The sequence below is a fragment of the Euprymna scolopes genome, chromosome 11, assembly GCF_053919585.1.
Source record: "Euprymna scolopes isolate OS-2025 chromosome 11, ASM5391958v1, whole genome shotgun sequence".
Taxonomy (NCBI): Eukaryota; Metazoa; Mollusca; class Cephalopoda; order Sepiida; family Sepiolidae; genus Euprymna; species Euprymna scolopes.
The window spans coordinates 107,274,248-107,301,686 of record NC_136492.1 but is presented as its reverse complement, the minus strand read 5'-3'; the positions used below and the strand labels follow the sequence as shown (position 1 = coordinate 107,301,686).

The window sequence follows — 27,439 nt, the reverse complement described above, 5'->3', positions numbered from 1 at the left end:
TATATATTTATTATATTTAGATAAAGTTAAAATTCATTGAATTTTGTGAAATCTTTTTTAAAGAAAACCGATTTTTAAAACAATATTGTATATTTTTCTATAAAACCTTTCATTATTTTAAAGTTTGGTCTTTGCTCCTTTTATTGAAAAAAAAATTAGGGTTTAAATTACATTATTCATATTGTTATAAGCTTCGAAAAATAGCGAGTCTACATAATCACTCCTTTTTTAATGGCGAATTCTGACACTCCTACAGCACCAGCAGCATCCAGCCATCGTTAATCTCACCCCAGACGACACCTACAGTAGCTATCCAGACTATCCCTTCATCTTGATTCTTTCTTTTTTCTCCCCGACAACTTGATTCCACATGACATGCAGACACTTTAAAGGTAAGCCATTTTTGTGTTTTCCATAATTTTCCCTACACTACCAATGTATTTTCTTCACTGCCCTTTCTTCTCCACACTTTTCATTCTTATTGCAGCCACTCCTCTCGTATGCAAATTATATTTTGAGACCACAGTAGCTAAGTAAAGAGACACACCTTTTTATACTGCCTTTCAAATTGCTGCTGATACAATACTTTGATGAGATTTGATTGGTCGACTTGAGTGATGATATGTGCAAAAAGAAAAAACCTGCATCGGTTTCTGTCTCACTGCCTAAAGTGTTCAAGGATTACACGTCCAGTTTTGTTAGGAGTGCCAAATCATAAACAGGGTCAGCATGACAAACTAGACTAAAAAGATATAAAAGCAATTACAAACCATACAGCCATACTTTTAACCTGATGATTTCCTTTGGGAATGAAACACGACCATGAACAATAAATATATTTTTTGCACAATTACTAAGCTTTACTCACGTATTCAACATTGTTTAAGAAAATACTGAAAAGATATATATAAGCAATGCCAGTAAATAAAGATATATTATGCAAAACGGTACGAACAGACTTTATTCTTAAGCATACAAAAACACAAACGAAAGCAAACATAAAAAAAACTGGAAGGACTAGATAACAAGAGTAAATAACTCCATCATACTTAGTTAACTCCCTTGACTGATAAGTAGTCTTAATTTAATATTGGCGTGACGTCCTTTTCTTTTTTTTCTTTTTTTTTTTATTAAAATAAGGTATAATAGAGACTGTTACTAAAGTAAAATAGTCGTTCAGATATGATGGTTTTACTCTAAGCCGGGAGTGACAAACAATGAGACAGGGCGAGGGGGATGTTGTCACTACTCTGTGAGAGGAGTCAACTGGAACCTTCTCCTCAGTCACAATAGAGGGTTGCTGATTGGTTGACTGTTGGCATTGCTAATCATCCCTGGAATGACAGGTTAGTATGCAAGGCCAGGTCACTATCATTCTCGTCACTGTCAATCTATATGTCAAAGATTGATCTCTAGGCTGTGACTTGGATGAGCAAGGACCCTGAAGCAATTATCTTTGTGGACATTATATGTGTTGACCCTTAGTCAGTAAATTTTTTAATGTAAATTCAATCATTTGGCTTGAATGAAAGCAAGTACTGCTGACCTTCTTTATTTTTCAACCCGGATCTCCAACTTCTAACATAGACCTCCACTACCATGTCTCCTTCTCGAACATCAGGGGTCTATGTTCTAACCTTCCAGAGGTTGAAACCCAATTACAGGAGACTAAACCAGACATATTATTTCTAAGCGAAACTGGCATTGGACAGACCATTTCCCTAGATGAGTTTGTAATTAAAGGATACTCTAATTTAACTTTGAAATCTGACCCCAAGATCGCCATGTGCCTATATAAAAGATGGCTTTCCATGTGGTAGGGACATCTCCAGAGAAGATCCTAACTTACCCTATATGTGCTTCCGGATTGCACTTGCTCAAACTAAGGCATTTATATTTGCTCTCTATCGCCCCCCCCCCCCACAACAGCGCAGTTACTATCTTTAAAAGCATATCTGAGAAAATTGACCACGTCCTTATCCTTCAGCTAATATTCATGTCTGTGGAGACTTCAATATTCACAATGTGGAATGGTTAATGCACTCAAACAAGACCGATGATGAGGAGATGTTCTGTCATGATTTCTCCATTGCTTATGACCTCACTCAGATTGTTCACAAACCCACCCATGTGCCCAATACTGATGGCCAGTATGCAAGTCTCCTAGACCTTTTTCTCACAACTTGCCCCGAACTGTGTTCAGCTTCCGCTCTGTCTCCACTTGGATCTTCCAATCACTCTGTTGAATCAGTTAAGATAAAAATGAAATGTAATAAGTCCTCAGATGTACCTCTCCATTATACAGTATATCGATACTCTATGGCTGACTGGGATAGCTTCCGTACATTTATATAAGATCTACCTTTGCGTTCCATGTTTAAAAAGGATGTGTCCTCTATAGTATCAGACCTGATGGAATGATTAATTGTAGGTATAGACCGTTTCATACCCTCGAAAAGATTCCAGCAAAAACCTAACAGCCAGCCATGGTTCTCTCCAGAATGTGCTGCTGCTATTGCACACATAAATCACATTATTTTTATTTTTTTTATTCAATCTTCACCCCAAACAAAGCAAGTGCCACTTGGAAGTAGGGGGCTACTACCGGGGACAATTTGCGGGGGCATTATGAAGGGAGATGAGTAGAAAGATGTTTGTTCACATACACTTGAACTTTTGCATATCAGTACAGTTGGGAAAGCAGTATCCCGGAAGGGAGTTCCAAAGACTTGCAGTTCTGGGGAAGAAACTATTGGAGTAAAAGGCTTTCTTACACATAGGGATCTCTACTGTAAAGGGGTGGGACTTGTCAGGTTTGTCGGGGGTAGTGACGTCGAGGAGGTACAAGTCCTTGCAGTTCGGCAGAGCAGCCACCATTAAAGTATTTGTATAACAAGCAAAGGGATGCAACATTTCGTTGATGGGACAGAGGTTGTAGCTTAGATGACAGTTCAGGACCTATCAGGTTGGCGACTCTCTTTTGAACCCTGTCCAGCAGTGAGAGACAAGCAGCAGATGCACCAACCCAAATGTGACATCAATACTCCATACATGGGCGAATGGTGGCCTAATAGAGGTACAGGATACTTTCAGGCATAAGTAATTTTCTGGTACGGTAGAGGGAGCCCACCTTCTTTGCAGCAGCCTTGGCAATGCTCTCAATGTATATATTCCAGTTCATATTCCCTGTAAACGTTAGGCCGAGGAGTTTAAAGGAAGTACTTTCAGACAGTGTATTCTTAGCCATTGCTATTGGTGGTAGAAAAGATTTCTTGTAGTTATTGAAGGAAACAAGCTTAGTCTTGGCAGCATTGAATGTGACCATCTATTTTTGTACCCATTCCACTATAAATTGAAGGTCATCCTCTAGTGATTCTGCCATTTCCTTAGATATGTGTTAATTTGTTTTCCCCTCATGCCTGTTATAGAGTGGTGTCATGGGCAAATATACCCATCTCCAAAACAATTTTATCAGGGAGGTCATTTATGAATATCAGGAACAATAAAGGTCCAAGGATAGACCCCTGGGATACTCCCGCATTTATATCATATTGTTTAGATGTACGACTGTCGAGAACAACTTGGATTTTTCTCTTACTTAAGAAGGATTTAATTTTTTTTTTTTTTTTTACAAAGGCATCACCACATTATCAAGGCCCAGAGGCCACTCAAGGATAAGGGTTAAAGAGTGTACAGTAGAAGTTGGTCAATATAGTAATCATTAGTAATGAAAATTTGGTAAATTTAATAACTTATATGGAACGGCTCATCAAGAACTTATTTACTTTAGACTTGAACAAAACCATATTGTAGTCAGCCGGAAAGCAGGAAAACGGAAGACAATTCCACAGGCGTGCAGTTCTAAGAAAGAAGCTTTGTTCATGGAATCTACGTTTAGGTTTAGGCACAGATAAAGAGTGGGGGAAATTATTGATAGTGTTTACAGCTAGACGAGTGTTTCTTGTGAAAGTTTGGCGAGGGGGGACCATAGATTGAAGCTCAGTTGAACACTTTCCATGAAAATAACGATACATCAGAGACAAACTCGCAACATCTCTTCTGTGAGATAGAGGTTGCAAGGAGGAGAAAAGGACATCTCCTACGAGGCTACGAAGTCTATTTTGAACTCTATCAAGGCAGGACAAGTTCTTTCTAGCAGCTCCTGCCCAGATGTGGCAACAGTATTCCATTGTTATATTCGCATATCTCTCCACATTTCCATGAATAAACCGGAAATCAGCAAGGCAATGACGGCAGCAACAATGGCGACCCTAAGACAAATCTGTTCGCCGTTACAACGTAGTCAAACACAATAAATACACAGGACAATTTCAAATCCCATCTCTTTAAATACACACATCATTAAAATAACTCGCACCTTACTTCAACATAGAAAACCTCCAGAGAAAGTTGCACAGCAAAAGAAAAAACCTAAATAAAAAATCACAGACACTACCGTAAACGCAACTCAGATAGCATAAAAACGCAAATAATGATTCCACAAAACACCCCAACAATACGACACCGACTAGGTTACATTCACAACTTTCTCAGCTTTAAATCGATATAACACATGCATACACACACCAAACAGATAATTCTCTACAATCCATTAAAGCACGAGAAACAAACACAAATAAAAAATACGACGGCCATTTTGACGCCGGAGCCGATGTGCCTTTTACTACGTCCGCACGTGCCGTATAAATAAGCCGGCCGTCAGAGAAAAGGTCAGTCTTCCAGCAGATCGCTGACCAGAGCAGGTCGCCTCGCTACCAGTTAGAAGCAGATACAGCTGTTCCCCTCAACCCCTTGCACCATACCAGCGACAGCCGTTCCTTCAGCTCCATCCAGCAGCAGCAGCTCAGCGACAGCCGTCCCCCTCAACTTCTAGCAGCAGCGGCAGCAGCAATAGCCATCTCCTTCAGCTCCATCCAGCAGCAACAGCAGCTCAGCGACAGCCGTTCCCCTCAACCTTCAAGCAGCAGCAGCTCAGCGACAGCCGTTCCCCTCAACTTTCTAGCAGCAGCGGCAGCAGCAGTAGCCATCCCCTTCAGCTCCATCCAGCAGCAGCAGCTCAGCGACAGCCGTCCCCCTCAACTTCTAGCAGCAGCGGCAGCAGCAATAGCCATCTCCTTCAGCTCCATCCAGCAGCAGCAGCAGCTCAGCGACAGCCGTTCCCCTCAACCTTCAAGCAGCAGCAGCTCAGCGACAGCCGTTCCCCTCAACTTTCTAGCAGCAGCAGTAGCCATCCCCTTCAGCTCCATCCAGCAGCAGCAGCTCAGCGACAGCCGTTCCCCTCAACTTTCTAGCAGCAGCAGCGGCAGCAGCAACAGCCGTTCCCTTCAGCTCCATCCAGCAGTAGCAGCGGCACCTCAGCGACAGCAGTTTGATTCAAAGCGCCTAGTCACCATATCACCGCTTGTTCCAGTCCCGGACGTCATCCCTAGACCGTACCAGCATCTAGGCCCCTGTACCTGCCCGAACCTGATCAGGCCAGGATCCCTACCTCTCTAATCCTTATTCCGGCCTTCCTGACGCCCAGCTGACCGTTCCGGCTTTGATTGGGGATATATATGCTTATTCACTTTGACCCTCAATAAAGGTTGAAACCAAATTACTTCGTTTGTTCTCCTTGCTTCCATACGCTCGTGTTATTTTATAACAACTGGTGTCAGAGCGTTCAGCAAGATGAGTACAGACAGCTACGAGGGTTTCACGCGGTCAGAACTATTCACACTGATCAAAGAACAGAAGCATCTGCTGTTCAACTTGAGGACAAGCTCAACACAACCATCGGAAGAGGCACTTCAGGAGATCCGAAATGACATAGATGCCATGACAACCGCCCTGAGATCAACAGCAATAACAACAGCCACCAACCCCCACACAAGCAGCGACTACAGTATGCTAATGCGCCAGCAAACAATTCGGGACGCCATGAGACAACAGAAGCCCTTCCGCCCTGGACAGGACGTAAACCAGTTCTTATCAGCGCTCACCAAAATATACGCAATACACGTCTTACCGGAGGGAGCAACATACCCAAGCCTGGAGGGCGAATTTGTCAAGGCCGCGAAAGACATGCTGGACCAGGGTATATTTCAGCAAATGCTGGATTCTGCACAAGATACATCCACCTTCAACAACCTGAAGGAGTATCTACTGACAACACACGGCAGCCAAATGACCACCTTCCAACATCTAAGCAAGGCCTGGGACTTAGAACGACATGACGGCGAAAAACTAACCGATTTTGCCGGTCGACTCGAAACCACACTCAGGGAAGCGGCCGTCCACATCAAGGCAAAACACAGAAAGGACAGAAACAATGAACTATCCGTTGACGGACTCATAGCAATAATAGGTGCAATGCTTATGAGTGAAAAGGTGAAAGCATGGAACACAAATATCTACCCGCACCTCGTCAGAACAATGGACAACCACTATACGGCAACTGGTATAGCGGCTGAAGCACAGCGATACCTGGATCGCGGCATAAAATCCGATGTCACCAATTCCCAAGACTCCGCACTCCTCTCTCAAGAGCACCACTTGAGACAAAGAAAACCTTACCATATAACAAACATGCACACCCACTCTAGTGGACGCAAGCGCTCGAACTTGACAGACGCACACAAGAAAACTGATCAACGTCAACATCAGCAGCAAGAAGCTCGCAGGCAAACAGTAAGTTTCCCTGTATGCCAGAGATACCTCAGAGGCCTATCCTGCTTTAGGCAAAATTGCAGATACCGTCACCCACCCCGCACCCAAACACAAGCCCTTGTCGCAACAACAGGCAACAACATGCCGGAGACAGAGGACCAGGATTTTCACTTCGGTCAGGACGAGATGTGATGCCCCGCCCGACCCGCTCCAATATCAGCCATCACGTCTTCAACTTTCAAGAGCAATCTAACTATTCACCACTTGTCTACTCCACCTTTTACATTGGCGACACAAAGTTCTCAGACATCGCGATGCTCGACTCAGGATGCTCGACCTGCATCATACCAGCATCACAACTACCAGACGAAGCCAAGAAGCACATAAAACGCTCGGACGTCAAAGTGAGGGGCATAAATGGCAGCATTACCGCGCTTGGCCAACTAACATGCGACATTGTAATCGGCAACCAGAACACACCCGCATTCTGTGGCATAAACGCCCTAATAACGGCACAATCTACACCAATCCTGATCGGCCAAAACATCCTATGCCATGATACCCTCATCTCGTACACGGTCGACAACGAAAAAGCGAAAGTGGAGTTCAAACGCACACTTGCCCAAGGGGGCTCCACACACACAGCTAACATCGCACGGCAGACATCGTCACCAAACAGTCCCACAGACGACTCCCAGACCAAGGTCATCCAGGACTACCTAGCTATCGGACCCCATCCCGAACTCCACACCTTGGATGAAAAGCTTACATGGCTAAAACACAACACAGGACTCACACTACCAAACCATCCCAACCGTGATGAACTAGAGGCCACCACCAACCTACTAATCCGCTATGCCGACATCATCGGTACTGAGAATGGCGACAAGGGCACATTCATCCGTCCCATTCGGATACCAACCAACGGCCAATCACGCAGCCAAAAACAACATCCGATTGCTCAAGCCCTGGAAGAGGAGGTCAATGCCGAGATTGGCCGCATGGCAAGCAAAGGCATCATTGAAGCCTGCAGCGACCCCAAAGGTTTCAACAGTCCAGTATTCGCCGTACGTAAGAAAAATGGGTCAATTCGCGTTGTTGCAAACTTTAAAAGAACGCTAAACAAAGTGCTAGTCTATCTGGACCCCTACCCAATACCCAGGATGGATCACCTGCTCAACAAAATCGGCAAGGGCAACAGGTATTTTGCATCCCTGGATCTGCGTAGTGGATATTGGCAGATTGAAATAGATGAGCAGGACCGGCACAAAACAGCCTTCACATGGAAGGACAAATGCTACCAGTACACACGCCTGGCCTTTGGTCTCACTTCGGCCGGACAAATCTTTTCCCGTTGCGTAGCAGAGGCCTTAGCCACGGTCACATCTCGCAGCAACATATCATCTTACATCGACGACAACCTGGTGCATGCTAAGACATTCAAGGAGTACATCATCGCGCTAGAACAACTGTTCATGGCCCTCCAAAAGTTTGGACTTAAGCTGAACCCAGACAAATGCTCCTTCCTCGCACCTGAGGCCAAATTTCTCGGCCGCATAATAAACAGCGAAGGGTTCAAGGCCGACCCCGAATATGTTCGTGCCATAGGAGAAATGAAACCCCCAACCTCAAGAAAGGAACTCCAAAGTCTCATCGGCCGCTTGGTCTGGATCAGACAATTCCTTGAGACGCGCCTTCATGAACAGATCAGATCAAGCATGTTCTCAAAACTCATGGCCCCTATACACGAACTCAACAAGGTCAACAAGCCATTCCACTGGACCGAGAATGCAGACAGAGCATTCAGGAAGATCAAGGACCGATTATCCTCCCCGCCGGTTATCTCGTTTCCAGACTTCTCCATGCCCTTCACGCTCACTACTGATGCCAGTGATGTCGCATGCGGAGCAATCCTGATGCAAGAGTCCAGCAACGGGAAGAAGAACATTGTCGGAGTCGCGTCCCACTCCTTCAATACAACAGAGCAAAACTGGTCTACAACGGAACGCGAGGCATATGCAGTGAAGTGGGCGATACTGAAATTTGACTACTTTCTACGTAACCGTCCCTTCGTGGTGTTCACTGACCACAGATCTCTGACATATCTTGACCAACGGGAATTCAACAATGCAAAAATACGAAGATGGCAGGATGAGATATCATGCTACAAATTCGTATTAGAATACGTGGAGGGCGAATCTAACGTTTGGGCTGATATGCTCAGCAGAGGCTGTGGACAGAAGAAGATCAAGACTCCCAGCGACCCTAATCCAGCAGGAAGGACATTCATACTGGATGGCTCAAGCTTACGCATCTACGTCCCATCATGGTGCATCAATGACATCGACAGTCTGAAACTTATTCCCAAGACGCACACACCACGGAACGCCCACACGCAAAGACGCATCAGCGACGCGTTTTTCGCATACCACACCAACTCCTCCATTCCTGCTGAACAAATCTGTGAACACCTGGATATTGCAACCGAACAACAGAAGGATGAGACCCTGGCCGGAATCATACACGCACTCCAAACATCATACCCGGACGGCCCACAAATTGACCCCGATGACCACCGAGCTAAGTTATTCAAGAGAAAGCTACATCAATTCTTCTTAGAACCAGGAACCACGGTCCTAATGATAAGAGACCACAAACATACCCCTAGGCTGGTCGTACCATACAAGCTCAGACCCAAATACCTGCATCAAGCACACGACGCCAACAACCACTCAGGCATAACACGGATGCAGGAACTCCTCTCCGGTTACTGGTGGGAGTCCAAGAACAACGACATCAAGGCTTATGCTGATTCCTGCATCACATGTGCGAAATGCAAGGGAAATTATGGCAGACGCACCCGCTGGCCCATGGGCCACTGCAAGCGGGGTAAGAGACCATTCGAACTCGTCTTTGTTGACTTTGTCACAATGTCCAACTCAAAGGGGAAAAGATATATACTTACGATACTGGACAGCTTCAGCCGGCATCTCACAGCTATACCATGTGCAAGAGACCGTGCCATCGACGCCGCCCGTGGTTTATACCAGTTCTTCCTCCGACACAGAGAAATCCCACGCATAGTGTCCTCCGACCGAGGTACACACTTCACAGGGGAAGTCTATCGACAGTTCTGCGAACAAATGGCCATCACACAGGAACTGCATTGCCCGTGGCGCCCACAAAGCTCAGGGAACATAGAGAGACAACATCGAACAATGAAGAACGCCATCTACATGCTGTGTGAAGACAGGAATTGCGAGTGGACAGATGTTCTCGAATCTGTTGTGTCTTCCATGAACGCCACAATCAACAACGCCACCGGTGTCTCCCCGCATTTCACAGTCACGGGCCGCCACCCTAGCATCGGCTTGCCAACACCCCACAGAAGGGAAGCCAGGAGCGATGACCCAGGTGCATATGGCATGCAAATCAACGCCCTGCTAAGACAGGTTCATCACCGTGTCGCCCTGGCCAATGATGAAGCAGATCATAAAATGGAGAACCGCGAAAAGCACTTCTCCCACAAGAACCCGCTACAAGTAGGAGACAAGGTCCTACTTCACCGTCCTCAATCAGCCACGGCCAAATCAACACACATGCAATGGATAGGAAGCTTCACTATCACCAAAACCAACAGCTTGATGTACCAAGTACAAGATGAGAGCGGCATCACAACCTGGGTGCACCGGGCGCACATCCGACGAATAGCACCACGTCCGCCGCACCTGTCTATCACAAACCTCCCACCCCCACCCAGCATCACCGACGAACAGCATTCCACGAACGGCCCCACATGCAATCCGGACGAGAATCGGACGCCATCCTCACAAGCCGGCCAACCCAGGAGATTACCAGCCAGAACAACAAGAGGACAACTCCCTACACGCTTCAGAGACTTTATCATGTAAATATGATCGAGATCTGGGGGAGCATTGTTATATTCGCATATCTCTCCACATTTCCATGAATAAACCGGAAATCAGCAAGGCAATGACGGCAGCAACAATGGCGACCCTAAGACAAATCTGTTCGCCGTTACAACGTAGTCAAACACAATAAATACACAGGACAATTTCAAATCCCATCTCTTTAAATACACACATCATTAAAATAACTCGCACCTTACTTCAACATAGAAAACCTCCAGAGAAAGTTGCACAGCAAAAGAAAAAACCTAAATAAAAAATCACAGACACTACCGTAAACGCAACTCAGATAGCATAAAAACGCAAATAATGATTCCACAAAACACCCCAACAATACGACACCGACTAGGTTACATTCACAACTTTCTCAGCTTTAAATCGATATAACACATGCATACACACACCAAACAGATAATTCTCTACAATCCATTAAAGCACGAGAAACAAACACAAATAAAAAATACGACGGCCATTTTGACGCCGGAGCCGATGTGCCTTTTACTACGTCCGCACGTGCCGTATAAATAAGCCGGCCGTCAGAGAAAAGGTCAGTCTTCCAGCAGATCGCTGACCAGAGCAGGTCGCCTCGCTACCAGTTAGAAGCAGATACAGCTGTTCCCCTCAACCCCTTGCACCATACCAGCGACAGCCGTTCCTTCAGCTCCATCCAGCAGCAGCAGCTCAGCGACAGCCGTCCCCCTCAACTTCTAGCAGCAGCGGCAGCAGCAATAGCCATCTCCTTCAGCTCCATCCAGCAGCAACAGCAGCTCAGCGACAGCCGTTCCCCTCAACCTTCAAGCAGCAGCAGCTCAGCGACAGCCGTTCCCCTCAACTTTCTAGCAGCAGCGGCAGCAGCAGTAGCCATCCCCTTCAGCTCCATCCAGCAGCAGCAGCTCAGCGACAGCCGTCCCCCTCAACTTCTAGCAGCAGCGGCAGCAGCAATAGCCATCTCCTTCAGCTCCATCCAGCAGCAGCAGCAGCTCAGCGACAGCCGTTCCCCTCAACCTTCAAGCAGCAGCAGCTCAGCGACAGCCGTTCCCCTCAACTTTCTAGCAGCAGCAGTAGCCATCCCCTTCAGCTCCATCCAGCAGCAGCAGCTCAGCGACAGCCGTTCCCCTCAACTTTCTAGCAGCAGCAGCGGCAGCAGCAACAGCCGTTCCCTTCAGCTCCATCCAGCAGTAGCAGCGGCACCTCAGCGACAGCAGTTTGATTCAAAGCGCCTAGTCACCATATCACCGCTTGTTCCAGTCCCGGACGTCATCCCTAGACCGTACCAGCATCTAGGCCCCTGTACCTGCCCGAACCTGATCAGGCCAGGATCCCTACCTCTCTAATCCTTATTCCGGCCTTCCTGACGCCCAGCTGACCGTTCCGGCTTTGATTGGGGATATATATGCTTATTCACTTTGACCCTCAATAAAGGTTGAAACCAAATTACTTCGTTTGTTCTCCTTGCTTCCATACGCTCGTGTTATTTTATAACAACTGGTGTCAGAGCGTTCAGCAAGATGAGTACAGACAGCTACGAGGGTTTCACGCGGTCAGAACTATTCACACTGATCAAAGAACAGAAGCATCTGCTGTTCAACTTGAGGACAAGCTCAACACAACCATCGGAAGAGGCACTTCAGGAGATCCGAAATGACATAGATGCCATGACAACCGCCCTGAGATCAACAGCAATAACAACAGCCACCAACCCCCACACAAGCAGCGACTACAGTATGCTAATGCGCCAGCAAACAATTCGGGACGCCATGAGACAACAGAAGCCCTTCCGCCCTGGACAGGACGTAAACCAGTTCTTATCAGCGCTCACCAAAATATACGCAATACACGTCTTACCGGAGGGAGCAACATACCCAAGCCTGGAGGGCGAATTTGTCAAGGCCGCGAAAGACATGCTGGACCAGGGTATATTTCAGCAAATGCTGGATTCTGCACAAGATACATCCACCTTCAACAACCTGAAGGAGTATCTACTGACAACACACGGCAGCCAAATGACCACCTTCCAACATCTAAGCAAGGCCTGGGACTTAGAACGACATGACGGCGAAAAACTAACCGATTTTGCCGGTCGACTCGAAACCACACTCAGGGAAGCGGCCGTCCACATCAAGGCAAAACACAGAAAGGACAGAAACAATGAACTATCCGTTGACGGACTCATAGCAATAATAGGTGCAATGCTTATGAGTGAAAAGGTGAAAGCATGGAACACAAATATCTACCCGCACCTCGTCAGAACAATGGACAACCACTATACGGCAACTGGTATAGCGGCTGAAGCACAGCGATACCTGGATCGCGGCATAAAATCCGATGTCACCAATTCCCAAGACTCCGCACTCCTCTCTCAAGAGCACCACTTGAGACAAAGAAAACCTTACCATATAACAAACATGCACACCCACTCTAGTGGACGCAAGCGCTCGAACTTGACAGACGCACACAAGAAAACTGATCAACGTCAACATCAGCAGCAAGAAGCTCGCAGGCAAACAGTAAGTTTCCCTGTATGCCAGAGATACCTCAGAGGCCTATCCTGCTTTAGGCAAAATTGCAGATACCGTCACCCACCCCGCACCCAAACACAAGCCCTTGTCGCAACAACAGGCAACAACATGCCGGAGACAGAGGACCAGGATTTTCACTTCGGTCAGGACGAGATGTGATGCCCCGCCCGACCCGCTCCAATATCAGCCATCACGTCTTCAACTTTCAAGAGCAATCTAACTATTCACCACTTGTCTACTCCACCTTTTACATTGGCGACACAAAGTTCTCAGACATCGCGATGCTCGACTCAGGATGCTCGACCTGCATCATACCAGCATCACAACTACCAGACGAAGCCAAGAAGCACATAAAACGCTCGGACGTCAAAGTGAGGGGCATAAATGGCAGCATTACCGCGCTTGGCCAACTAACATGCGACATTGTAATCGGCAACCAGAACACACCCGCATTCTGTGGCATAAACGCCCTAATAACGGCACAATCTACACCAATCCTGATCGGCCAAAACATCCTATGCCATGATACCCTCATCTCGTACACGGTCGACAACGAAAAAGCGAAAGTGGAGTTCAAACGCACACTTGCCCAAGGGGGCTCCACACACACAGCTAACATCGCACGGCAGACATCGTCACCAAACAGTCCCACAGACGACTCCCAGACCAAGGTCATCCAGGACTACCTAGCTATCGGACCCCATCCCGAACTCCACACCTTGGATGAAAAGCTTACATGGCTAAAACACAACACAGGACTCACACTACCAAACCATCCCAACCGTGATGAACTAGAGGCCACCACCAACCTACTAATCCGCTATGCCGACATCATCGGTACTGAGAATGGCGACAAGGGCACATTCATCCGTCCCATTCGGATACCAACCAACGGCCAATCACGCAGCCAAAAACAACATCCGATTGCTCAAGCCCTGGAAGAGGAGGTCAATGCCGAGATTGGCCGCATGGCAAGCAAAGGCATCATTGAAGCCTGCAGCGACCCCAAAGGTTTCAACAGTCCAGTATTCGCCGTACGTAAGAAAAATGGGTCAATTCGCGTTGTTGCAAACTTTAAAAGAACGCTAAACAAAGTGCTAGTCTATCTGGACCCCTACCCAATACCCAGGATGGATCACCTGCTCAACAAAATCGGCAAGGGCAACAGGTATTTTGCATCCCTGGATCTGCGTAGTGGATATTGGCAGATTGAAATAGATGAGCAGGACCGGCACAAAACAGCCTTCACATGGAAGGACAAATGCTACCAGTACACACGCCTGGCCTTTGGTCTCACTTCGGCCGGACAAATCTTTTCCCGTTGCGTAGCAGAGGCCTTAGCCACGGTCACATCTCGCAGCAACATATCATCTTACATCGACGACAACCTGGTGCATGCTAAGACATTCAAGGAGTACATCATCGCGCTAGAACAACTGTTCATGGCCCTCCAAAAGTTTGGACTTAAGCTGAACCCAGACAAATGCTCCTTCCTCGCACCTGAGGCCAAATTTCTCGGCCGCATAATAAACAGCGAAGGGTTCAAGGCCGACCCCGAATATGTTCGTGCCATAGGAGAAATGAAACCCCCAACCTCAAGAAAGGAACTCCAAAGTCTCATCGGCCGCTTGGTCTGGATCAGACAATTCCTTGAGACGCGCCTTCATGAACAGATCAGATCAAGCATGTTCTCAAAACTCATGGCCCCTATACACGAACTCAACAAGGTCAACAAGCCATTCCACTGGACCGAGAATGCAGACAGAGCATTCAGGAAGATCAAGGACCGATTATCCTCCCCGCCGGTTATCTCGTTTCCAGACTTCTCCATGCCCTTCACGCTCACTACTGATGCCAGTGATGTCGCATGCGGAGCAATCCTGATGCAAGAGTCCAGCAACGGGAAGAAGAACATTGTCGGAGTCGCGTCCCACTCCTTCAATACAACAGAGCAAAACTGGTCTACAACGGAACGCGAGGCATATGCAGTGAAGTGGGCGATACTGAAATTTGACTACTTTCTACGTAACCGTCCCTTCGTGGTGTTCACTGACCACAGATCTCTGACATATCTTGACCAACGGGAATTCAACAATGCAAAAATACGAAGATGGCAGGATGAGATATCATGCTACAAATTCGTATTAGAATACGTGGAGGGCGAATCTAACGTTTGGGCTGATATGCTCAGCAGAGGCTGTGGACAGAAGAAGATCAAGACTCCCAGCGACCCTAATCCAGCAGGAAGGACATTCATACTGGATGGCTCAAGCTTACGCATCTACGTCCCATCATGGTGCATCAATGACATCGACAGTCTGAAACTTATTCCCAAGACGCACACACCACGGAACGCCCACACGCAAAGACGCATCAGCGACGCGTTTTTCGCATACCACACCAACTCCTCCATTCCTGCTGAACAAATCTGTGAACACCTGGATATTGCAACCGAACAACAGAAGGATGAGACCCTGGCCGGAATCATACACGCACTCCAAACATCATACCCGGACGGCCCACAAATTGACCCCGATGACCACCGAGCTAAGTTATTCAAGAGAAAGCTACATCAATTCTTCTTAGAACCAGGAACCACGGTCCTAATGATAAGAGACCACAAACATACCCCTAGGCTGGTCGTACCATACAAGCTCAGACCCAAATACCTGCATCAAGCACACGACGCCAACAACCACTCAGGCATAACACGGATGCAGGAACTCCTCTCCGGTTACTGGTGGGAGTCCAAGAACAACGACATCAAGGCTTATGCTGATTCCTGCATCACATGTGCGAAATGCAAGGGAAATTATGGCAGACGCACCCGCTGGCCCATGGGCCACTGCAAGCGGGGTAAGAGACCATTCGAACTCGTCTTTGTTGACTTTGTCACAATGTCCAACTCAAAGGGGAAAAGATATATACTTACGATACTGGACAGCTTCAGCCGGCATCTCACAGCTATACCATGTGCAAGAGACCGTGCCATCGACGCCGCCCGTGGTTTATACCAGTTCTTCCTCCGACACAGAGAAATCCCACGCATAGTGTCCTCCGACCGAGGTACACACTTCACAGGGGAAGTCTATCGACAGTTCTGCGAACAAATGGCCATCACACAGGAACTGCATTGCCCGTGGCGCCCACAAAGCTCAGGGAACATAGAGAGACAACATCGAACAATGAAGAACGCCATCTACATGCTGTGTGAAGACAGGAATTGCGAGTGGACAGATGTTCTCGAATCTGTTGTGTCTTCCATGAACGCCACAATCAACAACGCCACCGGTGTCTCCCCGCATTTCACAGTCACGGGCCGCCACCCTAGCATCGGCTTGCCAACACCCCACAGAAGGGAAGCCAGGAGCGATGACCCAGGTGCATATGGCATGCAAATCAACGCCCTGCTAAGACAGGTTCATCACCGTGTCGCCCTGGCCAATGATGAAGCAGATCATAAAATGGAGAACCGCGAAAAGCACTTCTCCCACAAGAACCCGCTACAAGTAGGAGACAAGGTCCTACTTCACCGTCCTCAATCAGCCACGGCCAAATCAACACACATGCAATGGATAGGAAGCTTCACTATCACCAAAACCAACAGCTTGATGTACCAAGTACAAGATGAGAGCGGCATCACAACCTGGGTGCACCGGGCGCACATCCGACGAATAGCACCACGTCCGCCGCACCTGTCTATCACAAACCTCCCACCCCCACCCAGCATCACCGACGAACAGCATTCCACGAACGGCCCCACATGCAATCCGGACGAGAATCGGACGCCATCCTCACAAGCCGGCCAACCCAGGAGATTACCAGCCAGAACAACAAGAGGACAACTCCCTACACGCTTCAGAGACTTTATCATGTAAATATGATCGAGATCTGGGGGAGCATTGTTATATTCGCATATCTCTCCACATTTCCATGAATAAACCGGAAATCAGCAAGGCAATGACGGCAGCAACAATGGCGACCCTAAGACAAATCTGTTCGCCGTTACAACGTAGTCAAACACAATAAATACACAGGACAATTTCAAATCCCATCTCTTTAAATACACACATCATTAAAATAACTCGCACCTTACTTCAACATAGAAAACCTCCAGAGAAAGTTGCACAGCAAAAGAAAAAACCTAAATAAAAAATCACAGACACTACCGTAAACGCAACTCAGATAGCATAAAAACGCAAATAATGATTCCACAAAACACCCCAACAATACGACACCGACTAGGTTACATTCACAACTTTCTCAGCTTTAAATCGATATAACACATGCATACACACACCAAACAGATAATTCTCTACAATCCATTAAAGCACGAGAAACAAACACAAATAAAAAATACGACGGCCATTTTGACGCCGGAGCCGATGTGCCTTTTACTACGTCCGCACGTGCCGTATAAATAAGCCGGCCGTCAGAGAAAAGGTCAGTCTTCCAGCAGATCGCTGACCAGAGCAGGTCGCCTCGCTACCAGTTAGAAGCAGATACAGCTGTTCCCCTCAACCCCTTGCACCATACCAGCGACAGCCGTTCCTTCAGCTCCATCCAGCAGCAGCAGCTCAGCGACAGCCGTCCCCCTCAACTTCTAGCAGCAGCGGCAGCAGCAATAGCCATCTCCTTCAGCTCCATCCAGCAGCAACAGCAGCTCAGCGACAGCCGTTCCCCTCAACCTTCAAGCAGCAGCAGCTCAGCGACAGCCGTTCCCCTCAACTTTCTAGCAGCAGCGGCAGCAGCAGTAGCCATCCCCTTCAGCTCCATCCAGCAGCAGCAGCTCAGCGACAGCCGTCCCCCTCAACTTCTAGCAGCAGCGGCAGCAGCAATAGCCATCTCCTTCAGCTCCATCCAGCAGCAGCAGCAGCTCAGCGACAGCCGTTCCCCTCAACCTTCAAGCAGCAGCAGCTCAGCGACAGCCGTTCCCCTCAACTTTCTAGCAGCAGCAGTAGCCATCCCCTTCAGCTCCATCCAGCAGCAGCAGCTCAGCGACAGCCGTTCCCCTCAACTTTCTAGCAGCAGCAGCGGCAGCAGCAACAGCCGTTCCCTTCAGCTCCATCCAGCAGTAGCAGCGGCACCTCAGCGACAGCAGTTTGATTCAAAGCGCCTAGTCACCATATCACCGCTTGTTCCAGTCCCGGACGTCATCCCTAGACCGTACCAGCATCTAGGCCCCTGTACCTGCCCGAACCTGATCAGGCCAGGATCCCTACCTCTCTAATCCTTATTCCGGCCTTCCTGACGCCCAGCTGACCGTTCCGGCTTTGATTGGGGATATATATGCTTATTCGCTTTGACCCTCAATAAAGGTTGAAACCAAATTACTTCGTTTGTTCTCCTTGCTTCCATACGCTCGTGTTATTTTATAACACCATCCTTGGACGTACCTGGCTCTTATATAGATAGAGAATAGCATCAGCAGTGAGATATCTACTGGATCGATAGAAAGATCCCACCATTTTTCCAGCGGCCTTGGCAACAGATTTGATATACGTGTTCCATTTAAGATTGTGTATTTTTCCAGCGATACCCTATGATCTAATTTTCCTTAGAATACCCTGTCAAAAGCCTTAGATATATCAAGGGCTACCATTCTACCCTCCTCTGTTTTGTCCAGTGAGCAGTATATACGTTCAAGAGAGTTGTATGCTCAGTCTGTCAAGTCAAAAGTAGCTGAGCAGCGGCTTGGTTCCCACCAGTTTTGGCAAATAGCAAACAGAATCCTGAACAGAAGCGTGTGCTCTATCCCAACTCTCATAAATGGACCTGAGGTCATCTCGTCGGCATCAGACAAAGCCAAACTCTTTGCCAAGAACTTTGCAGCTAATTCTACCCTTTGCGACCAAGGCCACCAACCTCCAATATTTCCTTCTGTATTGACAACATGCTATGTGATATACAAATGTACGTGATGTTGCCAAGCTAATCACAAATCTTGATTCCAATTATAGTACTCAAAAAACTTCAACCTGAACTAGCGCCCATACTTACAAAACTATTTAAACGTTGTCTTAAGGAGAATTGTTTCCCGTCACCCTGGAAAATCTCATCAGTATGCCCCATATTTAAGAATTCAGGTGATCGCTCATCTCCCTCTCAGTACAGGCCAATACGTTTCCTGTGCGTCATGAGTAAGTTGCTGGAATCTGTGTTAAATAGAGAAGTAATCAACCATCTCACCAAAAATAACCTTCTTAGTGACACGCAATATGGTTTCCGTTCTACTAGATCTATAGCAGATGTTTTTACAGTTATATCTCATAGGATTAGCGAATCTCTCGACGGAGGCAACCTTTCTAGGGCAATTGCTCTTGACATATCACAGGCCTTGGATGAAGTATGGCATAAAGGTTTATTTCACAAGATCTCCAGCTACGGTATGACTGGAAATATTTTCTCAATTATTAAATCATTTCTCTCTGATAGGTTCATAAGAGTAGTAGTTGATGGGCAGAAATCAAAACCTCTCAGTATTAATGCTGGAGTCCCTCAGGAGTCCATCCTAGGCCCAACTCTCTTCCTGATCTACATCAATGATCTTCCAAATCACATCCTTACATCATTCATAGACATTTATGCTGATGACACTACTATCTATGGTAGCACATCTAAGTTCTCTCTGATTCTCTTTCTTCTGATCTTGAGCAAGTGGTACAATGGGGAAAGAGGTGGCTTGTTACTTTTAATGCATCTAAAACCAAGCTTCTATCTTTACATCATAAACGCTCTGATCCCCATCTGGCATCAATTGAAATGAATGGCTCTCGTCTTGGGGAGGCCTCATGTTTTGACAAGCTTCTGGGCTTGATCTTTACTCCTAATCTTAAATCGAACACATACATTAAATCCGTTGCCAAGGCTTCTGAAAAAATGGTGGGATCCTTCTATCGATCCAGTAGATATCTCACTGCTAATATAATTCTCTATCTATATAAGAGCCAGGTACGTCCAAGGATGGAGTACTGTTGCCACATCTGGGCAGGAGCTGCTAGAAAGGACTTATCCTGCCCTCATAGAGTTCAAAATAGACTTCGTAGCCTCGTAGGGGGATTTCCTTTTCTCTTCCCTGCAATCTCTTTCTCATAGAAGAGATGTTGCGAGTTTGTCTCTGCTTTATCGTTATTTTCATGGAAAGTGCTCGACTGAGCTCCAATCTATGGTTCCCCCTCGCCAGACTTTCACAAGAAACACCTGTCTAACAGAAAACACTGTCACTAATTTCTCCCACTCTTTATCTATGCCTAAACCTAAACATAGATTCCATGAACAAAGCTTCTTTCTTAGAACTGCCCTACTGTGGAATTATCTTCCGTTTTCCTGCTTTCCAGCTGACTACAATATGGTTGTCTTCAAGTCTAACATAAACAAGTTTTTGATGAACCGTTCCATATAAGTTAACAAATTTACCGAATTTCCATTATTAACGATTACTATATTGTCCAATTTCTACTGTACACTCTTTAACCCTTATCCTTGAGTGGACTCTTGTCCTTGATAAGTGGTGATGCCTATGTAAAAAAAAAATCACTGTCAAGGTACACAATGTCTCCAAAATCTATGCTCTATCAGATTGATGTTATTGAAGTGAATACGTTCATTGGTAAATTGGTTCTGATCATACAAGATCTCTCTGGGGGACAATCTGAGTGATCCAATCCTACTGTTCAATATGCAACATGCTACAGAGAGCGAGGTTGTAGAGATCTGAAATCCCGTTGGGTCCAACTTAAGGAGCTTTCGTTAAATGTCTTGGACGGTATTTTCAGCAACAGGATTACCGTTGGAGTTTTTAGGGTTATCTGTCTTTATTAAGATATGGTGAGTAAGCAGAAATCCATCGTTTTCAAGGGACGAAAGTGGGACAGAATCCGTAGGTGGATTATTGGGTGACCAGTCATTAGTGTCCTGGTTATTAGTGTCCAGGTCATAAGTATCCTAGGTCTTTAGTGTACCTTTAGTGTACCTTTTCATTTGTGTACTGGTAATGTCTTAGGATAGAACATTGACACCCTAGCTGGAAATAAAAAGTTCATACCAACGACCATCAATTTTAGCATGATCAATTATATTTTAATCATAATAAGCTGCATTGTCCACTTTTATTCCATGCACTCTAATAAGGTCGATTGAGAATAAATCAAAAGCACTAGGAACCTTTGAATTTTCATGAATCCTTGTGGATATTTTCTCTTTATGTTACTGGTACACAAATAAAAAGATGCACTAAAGACCTAGGACACTTATAACCTAGGACACTTAAGACGTAGAGCACTAATAATCAGGACACTGATGATCTAGATCCGGATTATTGATGGGTCTGATGGACAAGCAGGTCTTTAGACTGGTTTTCCAACAATGTGTTCATTTGCTCATCCAGTATAAGGAGTGCAACAGTATATGAACTGACATACTCCTATAAGACAAAAATCAGTTGTCTCTTCCTCTTGATGATATCAGCAGCGAACCAAAGTCTGAGGGTATTCAAAGGGTTTTCACAGGATTGAGGCAAAACTACAAATAAAAAAAACTGTTCAAGGAAGCACATTGGTGACATGAAGATACAATTTTGTTCAAAGCTTCAGCCAGGTCCAAGACATAAAAGTAACAGCTCACTGTCTGCTGCATCTTGTGTTTGGTAGGGTGTCCCAGCTTTATATGCAGTGTCATCACTAAAGTATGGCGGGCATGTCATGGGACAATAATTGCATCTCAGTGTGGGAGAAGAGAATCTTTTCTGCAAACAACTACAAAGTCATCCCAGGCTTATGTGGCAGTTTGAAGATATCTCTTCACATCCTTAATGCTGTTAAGCTGCTTTGAAGGGAGAGTCACTGCATCCTGTCTGCCTGAGGCCTGAGCACTCATTTTGGATTTCTTTCCATGCAGGACAACTGGTATAAAGGAGATTTAAAGATGCAGTGATTATCTCTTCAAATCAAGTCTTAAACACAGCAGCCAGATCCTGCACCCACAAGAAGAAGCAAACTAGTGCCTGCATTCAGGAGGAGTATGGCTGACAAAATCAGCAGGTATGTTTGTTCTGCCAGCAAGATGTTGGACAGAAGCCTGAAACAGCAGACAGTTGACAAGAAAGATCTGGAGCTGGTTGAGGACTAGCCTCAGCAGAGCTTTTCATAGACCTGAACACCGGGCTTGTTATCAGCAAGGACTGTGGGATGGTATTTTGCCTGAATCAGGTCTAGGCCATAATGCTTGATCGCTGCAGCAATAGCCAATGTCCCGATTTCACATGGTAGTCAGGTGGGTTAATGACCATTTTATCTTGCAGAAAAATTACCATGAAGCAGTAGCTTCCCTCCTCTGTCTGCATACATCAGAGCATAAATGCTATATTGTTTGTTAGAACCATCAGCCATGATCCACAACTGGTTAGCGGGACGGTATAAGTGAATAATTTTTATTGATGTCAGATGCTTCTGAGCTGCAATGAAGATTTCTCGCAAGTTTTCAGACCAGTTTATTGCATCCTGTGACTCTTTTCCTGCAGTGGCTTGATCTAAAGGGCTAAGGAAATGGAAACAGTTAGAAATGACACTGTTTAAGACCTTATAGACTCTAATGAACGACTGTAGATTCCTCACAGTCTTGGGAGGTTGAAAGGAGCTAAGTGTAACAATATGGTGGGATCCAGATGACAAAGATTCCTCAGACCATATTCACCCACGGACGGTTGTTTGCTTAGGACATGTTATAGTCTTGCAAGTTGATCATCTTAAATTGCCCAGAGACAGAGTCATGAGGACTCTGCACCAAACTGAGGATAAGTTTTCAATGCTGCTCCTACCACAGTACAGATTATCAACAAGTTCTGCTACATACACCAGTACCAGTAGGCCGCCGAGTACTCAACACATCTGTTCCTCCAGATCTGTTTATGATCCTGACATGCCCATTGCACACCTTATGCAAATATGCATGCCTCTGAAAGGGGTCACAATACAACAAATTTCAATGCGATTTGATAGAAGGCATTAATGAGGTCAGTTTTGATAATCCATCGCCACTGGCTTATCTTCCTCGGAGTAGAGTCGACGTTTGCCATAATAAATGAACGGGGCTTCCCATATCAAGCAATGCTGAAAAATGCAGTAAACAGGCAATGTCCACCATTTACCTTGTTAACTAGGAAGGAGAGGTTCACATACTCCACTGCTACTCTGATATCTTCGGTACAAGAAAATAGACCAATGTATTCCAACTCATCAAACTTAAGTTGTAGTTTTTTAAGTTTGTAGTTGGCCCCGATGTTAGGGTGGTTGTGTAGGACCCATGTAATGGGAAAGGTGACCAAATGAGCCGTTATACCCAGGTAGATCCTCTTCAAACACATCGTAAAACACTGAATTGTTCTGTTGAAATTTAAACTTTTCTGAAGAGGATAACATGCCATCCAGGTCAATAACCATGCAGGAAGCGATGTTGTCTTGATGTTTGTTTCAGATTGGATAAGTACTTGGCATGCCAGAAGACGTACGTTGGAGTGAATGTGGATATAGCTTGACAAATGTGTTGTGATTTTCATATTTGTTATGGTTCACTGATAGTGTTGGCAAGCTGCACTCCACTCCCTACACCCCTTGTGATTATAGGTAGTGGCTAAGAGTTGACTGATACTATGCAACCTGAATCCCAACAAGGTTTAAGGGCAAATTCGTCATCTTCATCGTCAGGCTAAACTGTGTTTTGTTGGGTTGCAGCACAAAAAAACATGAGCATGCCTGACCTGTCTCATGTTGAGTAGTGATATAGTTGAGCTATACATGAACTGGGTGTCATCAATCCATATCTCAGACCGAGCAGGTCTCACTAACAGGTCATTTCTGCACATGAACAGAACACCACTAAGTATCTTGATACTGAGATCTTCAATAACCAGCCCCTCAAAATAGCACATTGTGTCCTCTCTCTTCAGGCTGAGGCTGGTTTTCCCAACCACATTGAGTGGGGATGATCTGTACTTTATATTCACTTATCACATCCTGCTGACCAGTTGTGGATAATGACTCATGGTTCTAACAAACAATATAGCATTGGCGCTCTGATGAATGCAGACAGAGGAGGGAAGCTACTGCTTCATGGTAATTTTTCTGCAAGATAAAATGGTCATCAACCCACCTGACTACCATGTGAAATCGGGACATTGGCTATTGCTGCAGCGATCAAGCATTTTGGCCTAGACCTGAATCAGGCAAAACACCATCCCACAGTTCTCACTGTGTTCAGATCTATGTAAAGCTTTGCTGAGACCAGTTCTCAACCAACCCCAGAACGTTTCTGTGAACTGGTAAACTGGGAGGTTTTCATGATTTTAACACCCAGGTGTTCGGCCGTTGAATGTTGAATCCTTCTCTATGGAATCCTCACCAGATAGTGAACATTCCAATGTGAGGGATTGTTCACTTTTCACTCTCTATGAGATCCCATTTTCATCTTCTATGTGTAATTCATTCAAGGTTTTGGACATAAAGATGTGAAGGATCTGGCAAGCCTTGTTGATATATCGCTGGTCTGATTCAGGAAGGTAGGTGAATTCAATCAACAAATAGTTTGTATTGGATCTCTTTGCCTAACTACATAGTGGGCAAGTCTTCCTCAGTTGAGGTTTCTTAGCATGATGAAGTGGGGTAGTAAATGTCCAACTCACAGACACCTCCTATCCCGACTTCTCAAGTAGAGAATACAATTCCAAGATCTCAAATTTGATTGATGCTCCATTCTGGTGCATGAGGTTACTTGACTAATTTAGGAAAGACTGGATGAAGCAAGTACAATCATGTGAAAACTATTAGATTCTCTAGTGCAGCGGTAACTTCTTAATCCTCTGTGGGAACACTGTCATGATGTCTCATATTGGTGTCAGTGTTTAGTAGGGAGTCATCAATGAAGACTACTAGTCTCTGAAATAACCCTTCTCAATATTTGTTTTGTTTGAGCCTTATGGAATCAAAGTCCACAAAGTGAGAGTTACTAGTCTGGAAGCCATAATGCTGTCTTACCAAACACTTATGGTCCACCAAACACTTGTTAATGATGTTAAAATCTTAATAATGGCCCTCCGTGATATGTTGGGGCAGTAATTTGCCACCTGTCCCAACATCATCTCCACAATATTATTTTTTGGACAGCAGAGAGTCTGTTGACGTCAGGTACCTCCATATTTGTAAAGCCCTGATGTGAGTGTGCACGTGACTTCTTCTCCCAGTTCGTCACAAAGAATGAGCCATATTTGCTATCAAGAAACAATACACAACGTTATTTCTCCTCACCTCTTCTCAAGGAAGAGATAGTCTGATTCTTTCCAAGTTACCACTACTTCGGTGTATGTGCAGATATAGCAAGATATACTTGAGCAACTGGTATATATGAATAAGAGACGTGTTGATAGTCTAGTCCCTTTACAATAATATCTCCAGGCAGTCATTCAATTAGTTGGCGGGTAATATAATTCTTATTCAATATATATATATAAGGATTTAAATTAATTATTATAGTAAAAAAAATAATTATATGTATATATATATATATATATATATATATATATATATATATATATATACATATATATATATACATATATATATATATATATATATATATATATATATATATATATATATATATATATATATATATATATATATATATATATATACATTATAATTTTAATCCTTCAGAATAATGAATAGGGTAAAAAAAATGCTGTCACCACCCTGGTAAATAAAGATATATTATGCGAAACCGTTTGGAGGTGTGAGAGAACTTTATTCTCAAGCATACATAAAACACAAATGAAACCAAATGTAAAAAAAAAAAATGGAAGGACCAGACGACAATAGTAAATAACTCCATCATACTTAATTATCTCTGAACCGAATGGTAGTCTTAATTTAATACTGGCATAATATATTATACTAGCATAATATATTATACTAGCATAATATATTATACTAGCACGGGTTGCGCGGTTGCTGTATGCTTGGGTACACAAGCATACAGCAAAGTCCCGACCTTAACCTTTGACCTTGACCTTGAAAAATAGTGTGCTCTATCCCCAGGCCAGAGACCATCATTATGTCAGGTTTAGTCATGATCGATCAAGTGTTGTGGGTTGTAGGAGACTATATATACATAGGCTATGACCTTGACCTTGGAAAATAGAGTGCACCATCCTTAAGTGGGGGGACCATCATCACACCAGGTTTGTTTATGATCCGTCCAGTGGTGTGGTGTGGGCTGTAGAAGAGTTGTACACACAGACACACGAACGCTACTGCTTTATATATATATATATATATATATATATATATATATATATATATATATATATATATATATATACATATATATATATATTCGGTGTATATTCGGCGGACAATTAAAAGATACATCTGCCTTACTTAAAAATATGCTAGGTTGATTTATAGTGTCTTATATATAAAAAAACCCATCCAATACTTTTGCTGATGAGGAGACTTTGTATCAAAAAAAACTATATGTCAAAATTATTGTCCATGACTTAATGTTGTAGTGGACTGGTAGATATATTACACATATCCCCCAGTCGTACAAAATAGGAGAAATGATTTGAATTGGGAAAGGAAAAATGAATTGCTTTGAGGAAGGAACAAACAACGCGTTTACTTGAATTAAACGAACTAGGATTTATTTTGTGAAGAAACAAGTGAAAGAAAAGGGTACAACACGTGTTCATGTCCGCGTTCGTCTCTGGCTGTTTACTGGTGAGGAGGAAAGTCTGTTGTAGTATATATAGAGAGAGAAAATGAGAAAAAGTCAATCCAGGCTATGGAGAGAGAAAGCATATAAAGTGTACATACTGTCTATTAGCTCGTGACCCCTACATAGTCGCAGGGGATGTGATGCGCACGAGTGTGAGCCTCCTGAAAGGGGGGTGGCTGGTTAGTCGAACCTCTCAGCTCAAGAGCTGGTTCGAAAAAGGGCTGGAAACAACTTGTCTCTTGCTTTTATAATTGTTTCCAGTGGTCTTTTGCGCATTTCCTTTGAAAGGGGAATGACGTCGTCCATCTGTGCGTACATGTGCGTACGTTAGCGTGTGTGTGTATACACGTGAACGTGAATATATCTATGTGTGTGTACATGTGCACGTATGTTTGTGTGCGTGTATGTATATGACAAGTAATATAGCTTGAGATGTGGATGCGTGTTTGTGTGAGACTAGAAAAGGCTCCCACTATGTCTATCGCAATAAAAACATTGTTTCCGAAATGATCGTACAAATTATTGACTTTGTTGTGTTCCTTTTTATGAAACAGA

General features: G+C 45.0%; 1 protein-coding gene across 5 annotated transcripts in view; it reads right to left on the bottom strand.

Moving 5' to 3' along the window:
* LOC145288046 (CAP-Gly domain-containing linker protein 4-like) overlaps positions 1 to 27,439 on the bottom strand; it is a 205,712-nt gene that overhangs the window by 165,639 nt on the left and 12,634 nt on the right. The gene's annotated exons all lie outside the window — the stretch shown is intronic.